This window comes from Acipenser ruthenus, chromosome 41, assembly GCF_902713425.1.
Source record: "Acipenser ruthenus chromosome 41, fAciRut3.2 maternal haplotype, whole genome shotgun sequence".
In the NCBI taxonomy this organism is placed as follows: Eukaryota; Metazoa; Chordata; class Actinopteri; order Acipenseriformes; family Acipenseridae; genus Acipenser; species Acipenser ruthenus.
The window spans coordinates 4,300,957-4,315,189 of record NC_081229.1 but is presented as its reverse complement, the minus strand read 5'-3'; the positions used below and the strand labels follow the sequence as shown (position 1 = coordinate 4,315,189).

The 14,233-nt window shown below is 38.2% G+C and overlaps 1 protein-coding gene across 3 annotated transcripts in view; it reads left to right on the top strand.

Annotated features, from left to right (window-relative positions):
• The first annotated feature begins 12,374 nt into the window (after positions 1-12,374).
• LOC117968252 (gamma-aminobutyric acid type B receptor subunit 1-like) overlaps positions 12,375-14,233 on the top strand; it is a 65,818-nt gene continuing 63,959 nt past the window's right edge. For 2 of the 3 annotated variants that reach the window (XM_059010880.1, XM_059010881.1), the window contains exon 1: positions 12,377-12,958. The gene's annotated coding sequence lies outside the window, so the exon portion shown is untranslated. Of the gene's footprint in view, positions 12,959-14,233 lie in introns of all 3 variants that reach the window. The other variant, XM_059010882.1, reaches the window with a different exon arrangement.

The following is a 14,233-nucleotide window of genomic DNA, read 5'->3' as shown; positions in this document are numbered from 1 at the left end:
AGACATTACCCAGATGGATCCCGTTTTTGTGTAATCGCTATTTTGAAATGAATTCCCCAACCTCCATATAATGTCAGATTCATAGATTTTTATTTCAGCAGTCACTGATTTAAAACCTGCAATTGGACGCTCATCAGGTAACTTCAACCATCAGTGTGGAGAGATGCAGTTCTGCCAGTCCAAACTGGGACTGACTGACAAGAGTCCCGATTGAAATGGATTTGATCTCAGATCTGCTGATGGAAATGAACAAATCTGATTTCAAAACACTTTCAGTCAGTCCCAGTGTAGCATACATATCTCGGTACTTTATATAAGTCGACCATATGGCACTTTATATATTAATGTCTGCAGAGTTAAAAGAAAATAGTTCACAGCAGTGACACAAACCACGCATACTTTCCTCGATGACGCTCATAGAGATGAGGTTGGTCGCACACTCAGAAATCTCTTCTTCCTTTAGACTTGTATTATACATCAGATTCCTCTTACATTTGGTTTTAAAACAGAAAGTATTATTTATTTAAACAAAACAAGAAACATACATGTTTTACAGGAGTGTTTGTTTCTTTTTTTTAATAAATAATAAAAAGAGGAATCTGATGCATACAATGAGCGGTCTAAAAGAAGATGATATATATATATATATAATTATTATTATTTTTACAAGGAAGCCACAGTCTCCTTACATTGTTGCTTATATCTACAGCTTTTGACAAAGGTTTTACATCGCCCTATAGAATGAACTAACTTTGTATTTTTCCATATACTTAAAAAAACTGACATTCTTTAGCACAAGTTATTACGAGTATCAGAATATTAGGCTTGTTTGTCATAAGCTGTGATGACATTTTGTAAGTATTTGAGAGTAGAGTATTCTGGATCTATGCAGAGACATGTCTGCCTGTCTGTATATAACGTGTTTGATTTTTTTTTTTCCATGGGAATTCAGTAGATGTAGTTGGCGCTAGTCGTTTACAGATGTTGGGTTGGAGTGTGTTAATGACAAACTTGTTATTTTTGTTGTGAAATGTCCTGTTTTTCCTGGACTGACTCACAGTCTTATTTCAGTCCCAACAGTGCCCTGTGTTCTAGAGACGCATTGCCAGCCACATACAGCAGACAAGCATAATCTCTTACTACTGCCATCTCCCATTTAGAAAATCAGTTTTTAACAGTCTGTATTTGAAGCATCTTCAATGATTTGGCACAAGTTAGCTTTAATCCATTCAGATTTCTGATAATCGAACGAGCAACCATGAATCAACAGTATGTACAGAACTAGAAATGGCAATGAAAATTGGATAAGTGGTGTTTATTATAATTTTTTTTAGCAGGCACCCTTATCCAGGGCGACTTACAATTGTTACAAGATATCACATTATTTTTTACATACAATTACCCATTTATACAGTTAGGTTTTTATTGGAGCAATCTAGGTAAAGTCCCTTGCTCAAGGGTACAGCAGCAGTGTCCCCCACCTGGGACTGAACCCACGACCCTCTGGTCAAGAGTCCAGAGCCCTAACCACTACTCCACACTGCTGCCATTGATTACAATAACTGATACACAATATGTGGAATAAACGTCAGACAGACAGATCCCCAGAAACCAATACTCTTAATAACTTATACAAATCTATTTTACTACTATGCTTCAAGACCATTGGATGAGGGGTTTTCCTGAAATATACAAGTGTGACGTACGGACATCCCTGTATCACCAGAATGCAATACTCTTAACAACTTATACTAAGTAATATAAATACCAAGGTTTCATTACAATCGGAAAAGCGGTTCCCCGCGCAATCATTTGGAGTGGTTATGGGTTGTGTTGTTCCCATGTTGCGTTCTTATCATTTTCTGCTTTGAGCTTGTCTGGAGAATCCTAAATGCCGGCACTAAACTGCCCTCCTCATTCCGTTCAAGTCATGTGCTTCCGTTTATCATTACATCCTTGAAACCTGTTTTAAAAAGGTTCAGCGCAGCACAGTTCATAGCAATATATTTTCTACCAAAGACCATTAAAACGAGCTTCTATAGTTCCTCACAAGGGCTTTTTGTATCATCAATGGCTACGCCTACGACTTTTAGCACCAGCATGAAAAGTATTTTTTTTTCTAGATTCGTGATGTCATTATAGCCTCATCATACCATAGTTTTTCAGATTTTGGAAATGCGCGTTCCAAGCGTCGATCGCATAGGTAGGCCAGTTTGGTATGATTCACATCGATCCACGTGTCACATTCAAGGGACAAATGGAAGAATATTTTACTGAGACGGTTTGCACGCTTCCGTATGTCCTGTAATCCCGTTGCAAAACTCGTTTTCAGAAATGTTTATCTTGCAACTTCACAGCAAATAACGCAAGGGCCAGACACTCGCGTATCAAAAAAAATTAAAATTAAAAAACAAGCAGAAAAGGCCACGACAGTCAAAAGTACATTGTTAGTAATTTCACAGCAGACTTCTCTGATTAATCTCACCGTTTATACACGACAAATTGACACAACAAACTGAGCTCAACGCTGTTGAAAATTAGCGTAATACCAAATACTTCTTAGAATATTTACAGTAGTTATAGCCTTTCTTTGAAAAAAATATTAATTTGAAAATGATACATATTTTACCGGATTTTTAGCGATTCTGATAGTTGCAATGCCGAGTAAAAACAAAGCAGTTAAAAAAAATACTTAATTGAATTTAATTAGCAGCAGAAGTAGCCTGTTGGCACAACTTTTTCATAGCTCATTACATTAAGGAATCCCTTTTGTGCTGTGAGGAAATCTTAATAGAACATTGGCAAAATAATTACTTCTAATCATGCTTGGAGATGTGGAACGCCCCAGTTACATCTGTTTAAACCCGGATAGCCAGGATTAGGTAAGTACAATTAGAAATTTTCTGTGATATCATTCTAAAGTCTTACAAGGTCGCTGTAAACCCCCTTTTTAATGCAATGTGTGTTTAATTATTGCTAATAATATTACCCAAGCTGCTCCTTAATTACCATAACATGATGCTCACTGGCGCGGCATTGAGAAGTTTGTTGTAAACCCTTGTCAAAAAAACAAACAAACAAACAAACAAAAAAAAACTTTTTTTTTTTACCCCAGGAATAATCATAGCGCGCTACCTCTATTTTCGTTGGAAAAAGAGCCAGTGTGAAGCTAAAGATTAAAGTCTCAACTACACCAGTGCCAGCTTCCCGGCGTGCATTGCGACAGTCTGTCTGAGTTAAATGCTGCTGACGATATGCAATGAGTCTGATGGGTTTTTCTTTCATGGGAAGCTTGCAGAGTTTCTCTGTCTCTCTGCAGGCTGTGTTGTTTCTCAGTGAGAGCGTGTGTTACACTGTGTAGATCAATCGAACCCACCAGAATCAGAGCAGATCAAACACTCCCATTCCCTTCCCCACACTCCACCCCCCCTCTCTCTCATATCACTTCCTACTCCTTTCCTCTCCCCTCCGCCTCCTCTTCCCTTGCTTATCTGTGTCTCCATTTTCTCTTTTTCTTCGCCCGCCTTTCGTTTAACCTCCATCTACTCCACCTCCATTATCTCCCCCTCATTTCTTCTCCTTCATTTGACCCCTCTCCAGCTCCTCTTTTTCATAGCCCCCTTTCCCCATAACCCTACTCCTCCTGTCTCCCTTTCCCTTCTCCTTCTCAACCCTCTCACTCCCTTCCCCCTCTGCTCCTCTGTCCCCCTCCATCTCATCTGCTCCTTTCCTCTCCTCCTCTACCCTCTCCTTGTCCCCTTTCCCCTGCCTCTCCCTTCCCTCTCCCCTTTTATTCACCCTGTCTCCTTCCTCTTTTCCCCCTCCTCCACCCCTCCTCTCCCCCTCTCCTTTCTCCTTCCCTGTTTCTCCCTCTTCTCTTCTCTTCTGTTAATTCTTTCCTTACCCATCGGTCCCCTTCCCCCTTTCACTCCCTTTTCTGCCGCCTCTCTTTTGCCACCCTCCCTCTCCTTCCTCCTGATTTTTTGTTCATCCTCTCTCTTTCACCAGTTTACCTGCCCCCCCTCCACACCTCCTCTTCCCCCCTTTCCCCTCTTCTCACAGGTCAGTAACTAAATCTGAGACGGGCAGGACAAGGCAAGATCATTAGTCACCGGACTGAAGAAGAAAAACTGTGTGTTTATACACTTGGTGAGCCTTTATTCTCAATTTTTACTGAAACATTTTACAAAAGCTACAGGTTGTTATTTAGCAATTTTCACCCGTAAAAATTTGGCCCACTGAAAATACTGATTTACATCTAGAAAATCCATGATTTTATGGTTTGCGTTCACAAAGAATAGAAGCAGACTGACCATTTTGATAACTGCTTGTCCGACTGTGATTACACTTGCTTAGGACCATCTTTAGCACAAGTTATTGAGATTAGCATACCTGGGGGGTATGTGGAGGCTGTCTGTCTGTCTATCCGACCAGATCAGTATCTCTCACTTACATTTTATATCAAGACAACAGCATATCCAGTTATGATAAAAAAAAGACATAGGCTGTTAGCACAAGCTGTTTGTCTGTCAAATATTTTTCCACGGATAGCTATCGTTTTGAATTTCCAACCATGACGGGGGACGGATGGCACTAATATGCTTGTTTAATTAATCATTTCCTTACTAAATCTATATGGTCTGCCATGTATTGTTATTAAAAACTAATTGCTTATTGCAAAATAGAACGTGATTTTTTAAATTATTTTACATTTCACGGATATCGGAAGGCGTAATCTTACAGCAAAGAGAAATCAAGCAATTCTCGTTGATTTCATTACATGGTCTTAGTGAAAATGACATTGCAGCATAACTATATATATATATATATATATATATATATATATATATATATATAAATATATATATATATATATATTAAAATGGTATTAGCAAAACTATAGATTGCCATTGTGGTGAGTTCTATTTTAACATATTTATTCATTTTGTCTTCAATGTCCTAACCTGTCCTGTGTGTTTCTGTTGCACAGTGAGGGACACACACACACACACACACTCTGATACAAACGAGTACTCAGCCACACCAATAACCTTGCCTCCTAAGCTGCACACAGCATCTTGACTGTACTATATTTAAAACAATTGAATTATTGAAGATCTCCTATTTCACAAAGCAGAGAGGAGTAAAAGAGCTATTTTTTCACAGCTCTCATTATAAATTGATATGAATTTTCTCGCCTGCAGAAGGAAAGCAGATTTGCTTTTCCAGCGTACAAAAGGAATTTCAGATCTAGTTTATTTATTTATTTATTTATTTGTTGATTTTATCCATGTTATCTATTTGAAGAACACATTTCTTTATCTCCTGTTAACCACCCACTTGGCGATATATTTGAGACGTCCATGTGTGTCTTGTTTTATAAATATACAAGTTATGCATATATTTAGAGTATTTTCAATTATCAAGACATTTGTTAAAGCGATTGTTGCTAACACAACAGTTCCATAAATGATCTGTGCCATGCACATCCATTAATTAGATAGCCCATTCATTCATTATATAGGTCTCAAATGTGCAGTATCGAAAGAAACACACATTTTAGCAAACATGTATTTTCATTTTAAAACATGCTATCTGGTACTACACTGGGTTACAGAAATCTCTGTTTCCAAACCATGCTTTTAGACTGTCTTACACTTCCTGGGTCATTTCACTTGGAGAGTTTATAAGTAGTGGCTTGCTTTCCTTTAAAAGGAGCCAGTGGTAAGAGGACCAGTCGAAATATTGTTTGTGTGAGTTAACATGGATTGTAAAGCTGTGGCTAGCACTCCTTTAAAGGGAACCTGAAGTGATGTTGCCAGTGTTAATAAGAGGCAATGGATTTCAAAACCTTGCTAAGCTCTTTTTAAGGGGTAGCCAGTCACCATGTTTCTAGCGATAAGAGGTAAATAAATTAATTTGAAAACTTAGTGCTCCTTTAAGGATTGGAGGGTAGTGATGATGTTGCTTGTGCTAATAAGAGGTTGGGAAATGGATGTTAAATTGCTGATTTGTACTTCTTTATAACAGGGGTGGCAGTTATAATGCCAGCTAATAAGAGATAAAAAATTTTAAAGTAGTGGTTTGCACCCCTTTTATATGGGGGACCAGTAGATTTTACAGCACTGTGAAGAACCGCTTGAAGGAATAGGGGAGACAAAAGGGGGTATTGTTCTCAGCATGTGCTCTCTCTTGCTCTCTCTCTCTCTCACAGACTCCCTCCCCCTCCCCCTCCGTCTTCGTCTCTCGTCACTCTGGTGAAATATTGATTGTGTGCTGAGTGATGATGCTGTAATCTCCTGCTAATAGCTGTGTGTACTGATTACAGTGTACAAGCTTGGCTGTTGATTTGCGAGTATTTCCCCGCGTGGCTCTCTGACAAACAGACCGGCGACTCTAGAGAAATATCTCAATCAAGCAGGCTGTCGTCGCGAGGGCTGGCATTGTCACTTTTTTTTTTTAGACTAAGAGACTGAAGCTGGCCATGAAACAGATTGTTCTGCTGCAAAATAGGAACAAGAAAAAGCATAGAACGAAATAGGTCTGTTTAAAAAATAAAAATATATAAACGTGTTTAATAGAACAACTCAAAATCTGATTCATTTGTTTGCTTGTCTTCTACCCTTTGGTTTTCAGAACATCCTAATTTGCTACAATTGTTGTCATAACTGTGTTGCAGAATTAATTCAGCTTAGCTTTGCAGTCCTCTGGCCCACATAGAGTGCTCACAAGAAGACAATCTTATATCAACTTATAAAGTTGCTTCAAATTATATTTATATATATTGATAGGTCTGATTTGAAGGTGTTTTGATTACGAGTTCAGGTGCTGCTCTTCAGTTCTAGTTGCCTGTCATTGACATCATGTGTCTAGATCAGCCAAAATGTCTTGCCTGATACAAATATGGTCTGCAAAACATTTGTTTTGGGTTTGGCCAGGCTACAGCTCTGAATGTTCTTTGAAGATTGAGGTATCGATTCCACTCGTTCCCTCCTCTGACATCATTTTCTAGCCCGTGCGTTCGCCTGACGTGTAAGAATTGAGTTGCACTGTTAAAGTGGATTCTGATTCTTATGTTATGCATTAACCGTAGTGCTTTTTAATGTAACATAAAATAACTATGTTATTCTTTCACATAAAATGTAATGCAGAGAGAGAGAGAGAGAGAGAGAGAGAGAGAGAGAGAGAGAGAGAGAGAGAGAGAGAGAGAGATTGAGAGAGAGAGAGAGAGAGAGAGAGCTAGCTCTGTTTGCCCACAAAATATTCAAGCTGACGCACAGACACAATGGCTATTAAATGACTGGAAGTAGGGCATTTATGTATGTATTCTGTATTTGAAAATTGATTTCTGAAAAGATGACAAATATTGCATTTTTAATGGGAAACACAAATCATTTTTCATTAAATACTGAATGCTGAACTATTCATCATATGACCTTAGGGCAGAATGCAACAATACATTAGCTAATAACAACAACAAAAATGACAAGCATGTCAGAAACATCCATCCCCCACTGCCACAGCTGTAAATTCAAAATCAGAGTATGATGGAAACGCAGACGACTACAACATATATCAACAGTATCACAGAATGGTGTAGAATAAGAATTAGCAATGGAATGTTAGAAGTGATTCTGTGTAAATATGTAAGTCGGACATACAGATGGATGAACTGACTGATACCTCCATATATCCCCAGGATCTGATCCTCTCAATAGCTTCTGATAAATAATGTTAATACCAAGGTTCATGACAACTGGATAAGTGGTTCTCCAGATATATGGATAAATGTAAGAATGACAATCGTAGGTACGACCGCCTGCACTATACCCCCTTCGCAGGGGGTTCATAACCAGTGGGTTATAATAAGTAAGGTTCAATCGCTGTCTAATCTAAAGATTGCATGCCAAACATTGTGATTACATTCAGAAGTAATTCAGTTGTCAAGTGGTGTGTGTTGGGGAGGAGTGGGAAAGATTGTAGATACATTATTTACATCCTCGTTTTCTTTATGACATAAATTGCCACTGGGACAGACTTGAATGCAGTTTGAAATCAGACCTGTTCATTTCCATCAGCAGCAGATCTGAGGTCAAATCCATTTCAATCGGGTCTGTCTGTCTCCAAGTCTGATTTAGGATTGCAGGCTGCTGTGGAAGTTACCTAATCAGCGTCCAATTTCAGCTTTTAAATCAGTGTCTGCTGAAAAAAAAGATTTCTGTGAAGGCTGTGAGTACATTATACTGCCAGGGAAACACTGGAGGTTGGTGAATTCATTTAAAAATAGGGATTTATACAAAAACGCAACCCATACAAGTGAGTCTGGTTGCAGATTGGATTGTAGACTGCAGATGGAACCAGCACCAGGTTTCAAACTAGGAACGAGATGAGTTTTACAAACTGGTTTCATGGTGCCGGTGGTTTATATTATACCCACCTGCTCCACACACAGAGAGAGTAGGTGGTGCTGGAAGAGTGGAAAGAGTACATTCCTGGCATCTAGGATTCTCCAGACAAGACCAATGCAAGCTCAAAGCCAGGTATATTTAGAGACAAGTGATGAAAATTCAGTATTGGAGCAACAGAACCCAAAACCACACACACTAATGCAAACATCATAAAGTAGCAAGGGCAATGTAAGAACAGGGCATTAGGAGCCTTGGCTGGGATACTCCACTTCTAAATCTAAAGCAATACCTGAACCCCAGCCCCGGATGAAGTTAGGGGCTGGAAGCATGTCCAGGATTGGAGGACCCAGACAGGTGGGAATCCCGCTAGATAATGGAATGGAACTGTGGAACACATTAACAAACAACAAACGGGACAGACAACAGCGCAGATGCCTGAGTCGTTACAATACTATTGTATAGGTTACAGCAGAATACTGCAGGCAATTACAGTATTCTTTAATACATGATTATACTGCAAGGGACAGGGAGAGGGGCACGACTGGGCAGATTCCCCACATTAGTGGGTAGACAGTTTCATTAATCTCAATAAAGAGCCCATTATGATATTAATAACAGACCTACGTTTTCCTGTTGACCCACGATATTGAAACGATATGTTTGCATCACGCATACCACACGTGATAACGTGCTGCTTCGCCTCAGTAAATAAAACGGGGTGGAGTTAGTGAAACGCAGGGAGAGGAATGTAACATGACAAATGTCTTCATGCATTAGATCGAATTAGACCACAGTAGAGCAAGTACATGACAATTATTAATTGGTTATTTTTGACTTTTGTGCACTCTGCTTCAACAGAAACCAGTCATTGCTGTTTACCTTATATCCGAGGTGTTAAGAGGCAAAGAAATAGCATTGTTTACCCTTGTGGTAAACAATGAGGAAAATCTACTATTTTTCAGTATGAAGTATCTTCTTAAATAATAAAATTAAATAAAAAACTTTTTCTTCCCCTGTCACATGATGACCATCCGTTGTAAACTAACCAGTTTGACGGTAGCTTTGAGTGGTAAAGTGGTGAAGTCGGTCCTGATGCTCCCTGTCCTATAACTCACTACTATCATAGCCTAAAATGGGTGGCAGTGGGGCACGAATCAGCCCTGGGCCAGTGTGGTGACCCTCTGCCTTCCAGGACGTGGCCCGTCCCTCACAGAGCCGGTTTCCTGGTTTCTCTGGACTAGTCTGCTGATTGTTAAAGCAGAACATCTCATTCTCCAGGCAACTTCTCTCACAGACAGGCCGCCTTCAATCATGCCGATAGCAGGCAGGCGATCTTCATTACTCAAGCGGGGCATGGTCGTGTCTTTTGCTGTTCTTGCGTTAATTAAAATCATGTCTTTTTGAATGGCTATTTATACAGATTCTTAATCAACTCATTTTGGCAATTTTAACTCAACTCCAATAACAAATGCTGAGCAACTGGAATTTTTATGAAATCACATGATTGAGCTCAGTATTTTTTTTATTCCAAGGAACAATATTACTCAAACAATCAACAAACCTATCTGCTCACTATTTAAAATGTAAACACGGCTTGGAATAATAACATCCTCTGATTGGTTAAACAGCATCACATGACCGTGTGTATATATGGCGTATACCATGGCTTGCATACTAATGATCCGCTTCACACTGAATAAATCACTACGCACCACTGCATTATAAATTCCACGACAAACTGCCATTTTATTTATTAGTTACATAACCACTGCCAAAAATGAGTGACACTCCACCTATTTCCTTTAATATATTTAGGAGGCTGTGTGGTCCAGTGGTTAAAGAAAAGGGCTTGTAACCAGGAGGTCCCCGGTTCAAATCCCACCTCAGCCACTGACTCACTGTGTGACTCTGAGCAAGTCACTTCACCTCCTTGTGCTCCGTCTTTCGGGTGAGACGTAATTGTAAGTGACTCTGCAGCTGATGCATAGTTCACACACCTGAGTCTCTGTAAGTCGCCTTGGATAAAGGCGTCTGCTAAACAAACTAATAATAATATTTGGGGATGAAATTCCAGATAACTGGTACAACACCAACTTACTGAGTGAAGACAACAGTCCACATGAAAAAATAAATACAACTGTCAAGAGTAGACAACAAACAGTGAAATAGAATAAGAAAAAAAACTACAGCATGGGCTGTTAATGTACTTAAAGACAGGTTTAAAGACAAAAATATGGCCATTCATTTTAAGGAAATAAGTCAAAAAAAATCTCAACAACATAAGGGAATTTTATGCCAGTGTAACATGTTCAACTGGGGGCCGGTATTCAGTGTCCAGTTATATAACAGTAGAAGTTGTAACATCTCTGCTGACTGGGAGTTTAAAACCAGCAAGAACATATTCCTGTCAGTCAGGAAAACTTTTAGAAAAGCAGGTAAAGACAAGGCCAGACACCACCCCTTGAATTACCGGCCTGGATTTGAAGCGTCTGCGGGAAACTGGGGCACTGTCCCCTGACACTGCGGTCAGCTTGGTGCGTAAAGTCTGGTTTCAACGTCAACTTAATCTGGCACGACTTGGACGTGAAGGTGTCTGGCAGCTAATAAAAACATATTTTGAGACCTGAAAGGATGGAAACAGACTTGAATATGTGTGCCTCGCATATAACAAGGACACAAACTCCCCTGAAGATGCAGTTTCAGCGTCATGGCAGCTGCTCCCCTTACTTCCTCGCGTCATCTGAAACTCCGCCCATCATCAGCGTGTGCTCAGTCCTCTAGCTTCAAGTGAGATGCCACAATTCACAATAAACGGACATGTGCAATTTATTTTTAATAAGCGAGCAATACATTAAATTAAAGTAGGGACTATATTACACTGCGGATGTAAACAATAAAAGTTTCTGGTTTTGTATTAATTTAAATTATGTTTTAATTATTTGTCATCACCCAAATGACAGTTAGCCGTGTTTTACGCAGTATACACCATTTCGGGCCGTGCAGTCCTATGATTATATATATATATATATATATATATATATATATATATATATATATATATATATATATATATATATATATATATATAATGGAGTGGTTAAAGCCCTCGGCTGACGCCGCGAGTCTTATCCCCACCCCAGGTGTGATATATATCATAGGAACCGCATGGACCGTCTTGGTTTATAGCTTATATATATATATATATATATATATATATATATATATATATATATATATATATATATATATAATCACTTTCACTCTAACTACATAACCGCTACGCTACACACATTCATATCTTAACCCTTTCAACAGACTAGGCTACTATTTACATTTATCCTCTCCAAACGGCAAAGCATTATCTCAGTATAGGTTGAAAAATGTTGCTATTCCCGTAATGTGTCTGTGTGTGTGTGTGTGTGTGTGTGTGTGTGTGTGTGTGTGTGTGTGTGTGTGTGTATGTGTGTGTGTGTGTGTGTGTGTGTGTGTGTGTGTGTTATAAAGTGAAAAAAGAAGTGATATTTGAAACAAAAACACATTGGAAGTTATGAAAAAACGACAAGTCATCAAAAGTGCCCAGCCATTTAAAATAATGATACAAAAGCACAAGCCAAGTTTCAAGAAACCATTGCAGTAACCTTGGCCAGCACCAAGCAAATCGGCACAACTGTCAAAGTGGTGGGGCGCTTTTGATAACACGGCGTTTTTTTTTTTTTTTTTTCACATTTCCAATGTGTTTTTGTTTCAGATAGATACATACTTTAGATAGTGGAAAGAAAGATCGATATATAGATTGGCGAACAATCTTTCCAGGTGAGTGAGTGAATCAGTGAGAGAGGAGGAGGAGGAGGGCTGTGGTGAGAGAGAAAGCAAGCCTAATGACGCGCACTGACGTAGCGTGTGTGGAGCGAGGCAGGGAGACAGACAGAGAGAGAGAGAGAGATCTTTTGCAGAAGGAAAAAATCGTTCTGCCGGTACCTTCCGTACTGTCGTCCAATAGCAATATACATGTATTTTTGTCTACATCTGGATTTTGTGCATTACCGTGCGCACTGTATTTTTCTCTCACCTCCACGCCGCGTTAGAAAGCAGAATATAGAAATGTATATATACCAGTATCTATATTCCTAATACATTTTAATCAAGCAGACAGTTAACGATACTATTTTATATCTGTATTTTTAAATCTTCTACTTCATTTGTGTATTTGTTTGCTTGTTTGTTTATTTATTTATTTTTCTTCCCGGTATCTGAAAAGCCATAATTCGACCGAAGCAGAAAGTTAAAAATACAGTACCATACGGACATGTATTTATAATTATATTACTCATTTATGGTATTTCCACTTATTTTTCTAAGAACCCGAATCAATTGTATACATTATTCATTTTGTAATAGCGGTTAGGTTTATTTATTTATATATTACCACAAGGAGTGAATGTTTGGACGAGTCTGGATTATATAATTTTATTAGAAAATAAACACATAACTACAGGCCTATATATTTATAAAAATAAAAACCGTGACTGAACATTGACAATAATATTAAGGTAAGTTATTATTATTATTATTATTATTATTATTATTATTATTATTATTATTATTATTATTATTATTATTATTATTATTATTATTATTATTACATTGGCTATGGTTTATATTTAAATACATTTTAATTGTATAATATCTTGATAATTTATTTATGTTTGCTAAGGACTGGCTGTATGAATTTGTTTGTGTTCATGTCCCGCTAGCACATATTAATGTATGGTCTGGTGTAATATACATGTTCTCTGAAAAAAAAAGCTATTGGATAGAGTAGGCTACTTTTAAAAAACACAATCTTGTAATCTTCTGATACATTGTAGATTTGAATACTGGTTTCATAGGTTTCCATTCTCTAATATGCAATATGTAAATGTGACTTTACATACTATTAGAATAATACATTATTTGTATTTGATGTCGATGCTTTTGGCGATATAAAAACGTCGAATGCTATGTTGCAACCTAAATGACTTCGGTATGGGTTTCTCTGGACGCTTAAACGGTAGTCTAGTTTCTGGATATAATATTAAGTACATGTTATTTAGATGGGATTGTAGTAATCTGCATTTCTAGTTCACAGAAGCTTTCAATTGTAGTTTTTTTTAAAAAATGTAATACAGTATGTTATTAATGCGTACTGTATGACTGCTGGTTTACGCGTTGCGTTTTTGGACTCAAATGCACCCGTTTTAAGCTAAGGCAGGCGCTTTGCGTTTTAGTATCTATAATGATTTACAAAAACATAAACATGGTGAATGGGTTATATTTTTTAATAAAAATGTACAACGCTGTTTATTTACCGTGTGTGTGAAACCGAAACGCCCGGTGACGACTCTATGCGTTATAATAAATTAACTAGCCATGTTCAAATATTGAAATATCCACCTGGCATTACAGTATGTTGTGGTCGTTTGTGAATGGGGACGTGTTTTATCCAAATGGCTTTTAGTTTTAATATGAAAAGCTGTGTCCCGCATGTTCAGTTTGACATTACAATATCATTATTTGGGTATCTATTTAACATTCTCTCAGAGTTTGGTTTCATTACACATGCAGACAGACTGTGTCCCGCAATCAGCTTCAGTTTTTAGAGGCTGGTATTAATCAACGAGTATTGGACACATAAAATAATTTTATCAACTGAAATCTTTTTTTTTTCCTCTGGTCAGTGACGTCCTAGCTGCCCACAGGAGACCATGGCACTATTGACATTGCTATGCCAGATCAACACCTGCCTTATCACAAATACAATTACCCTGTCTCTTGTGGGTTAAGGG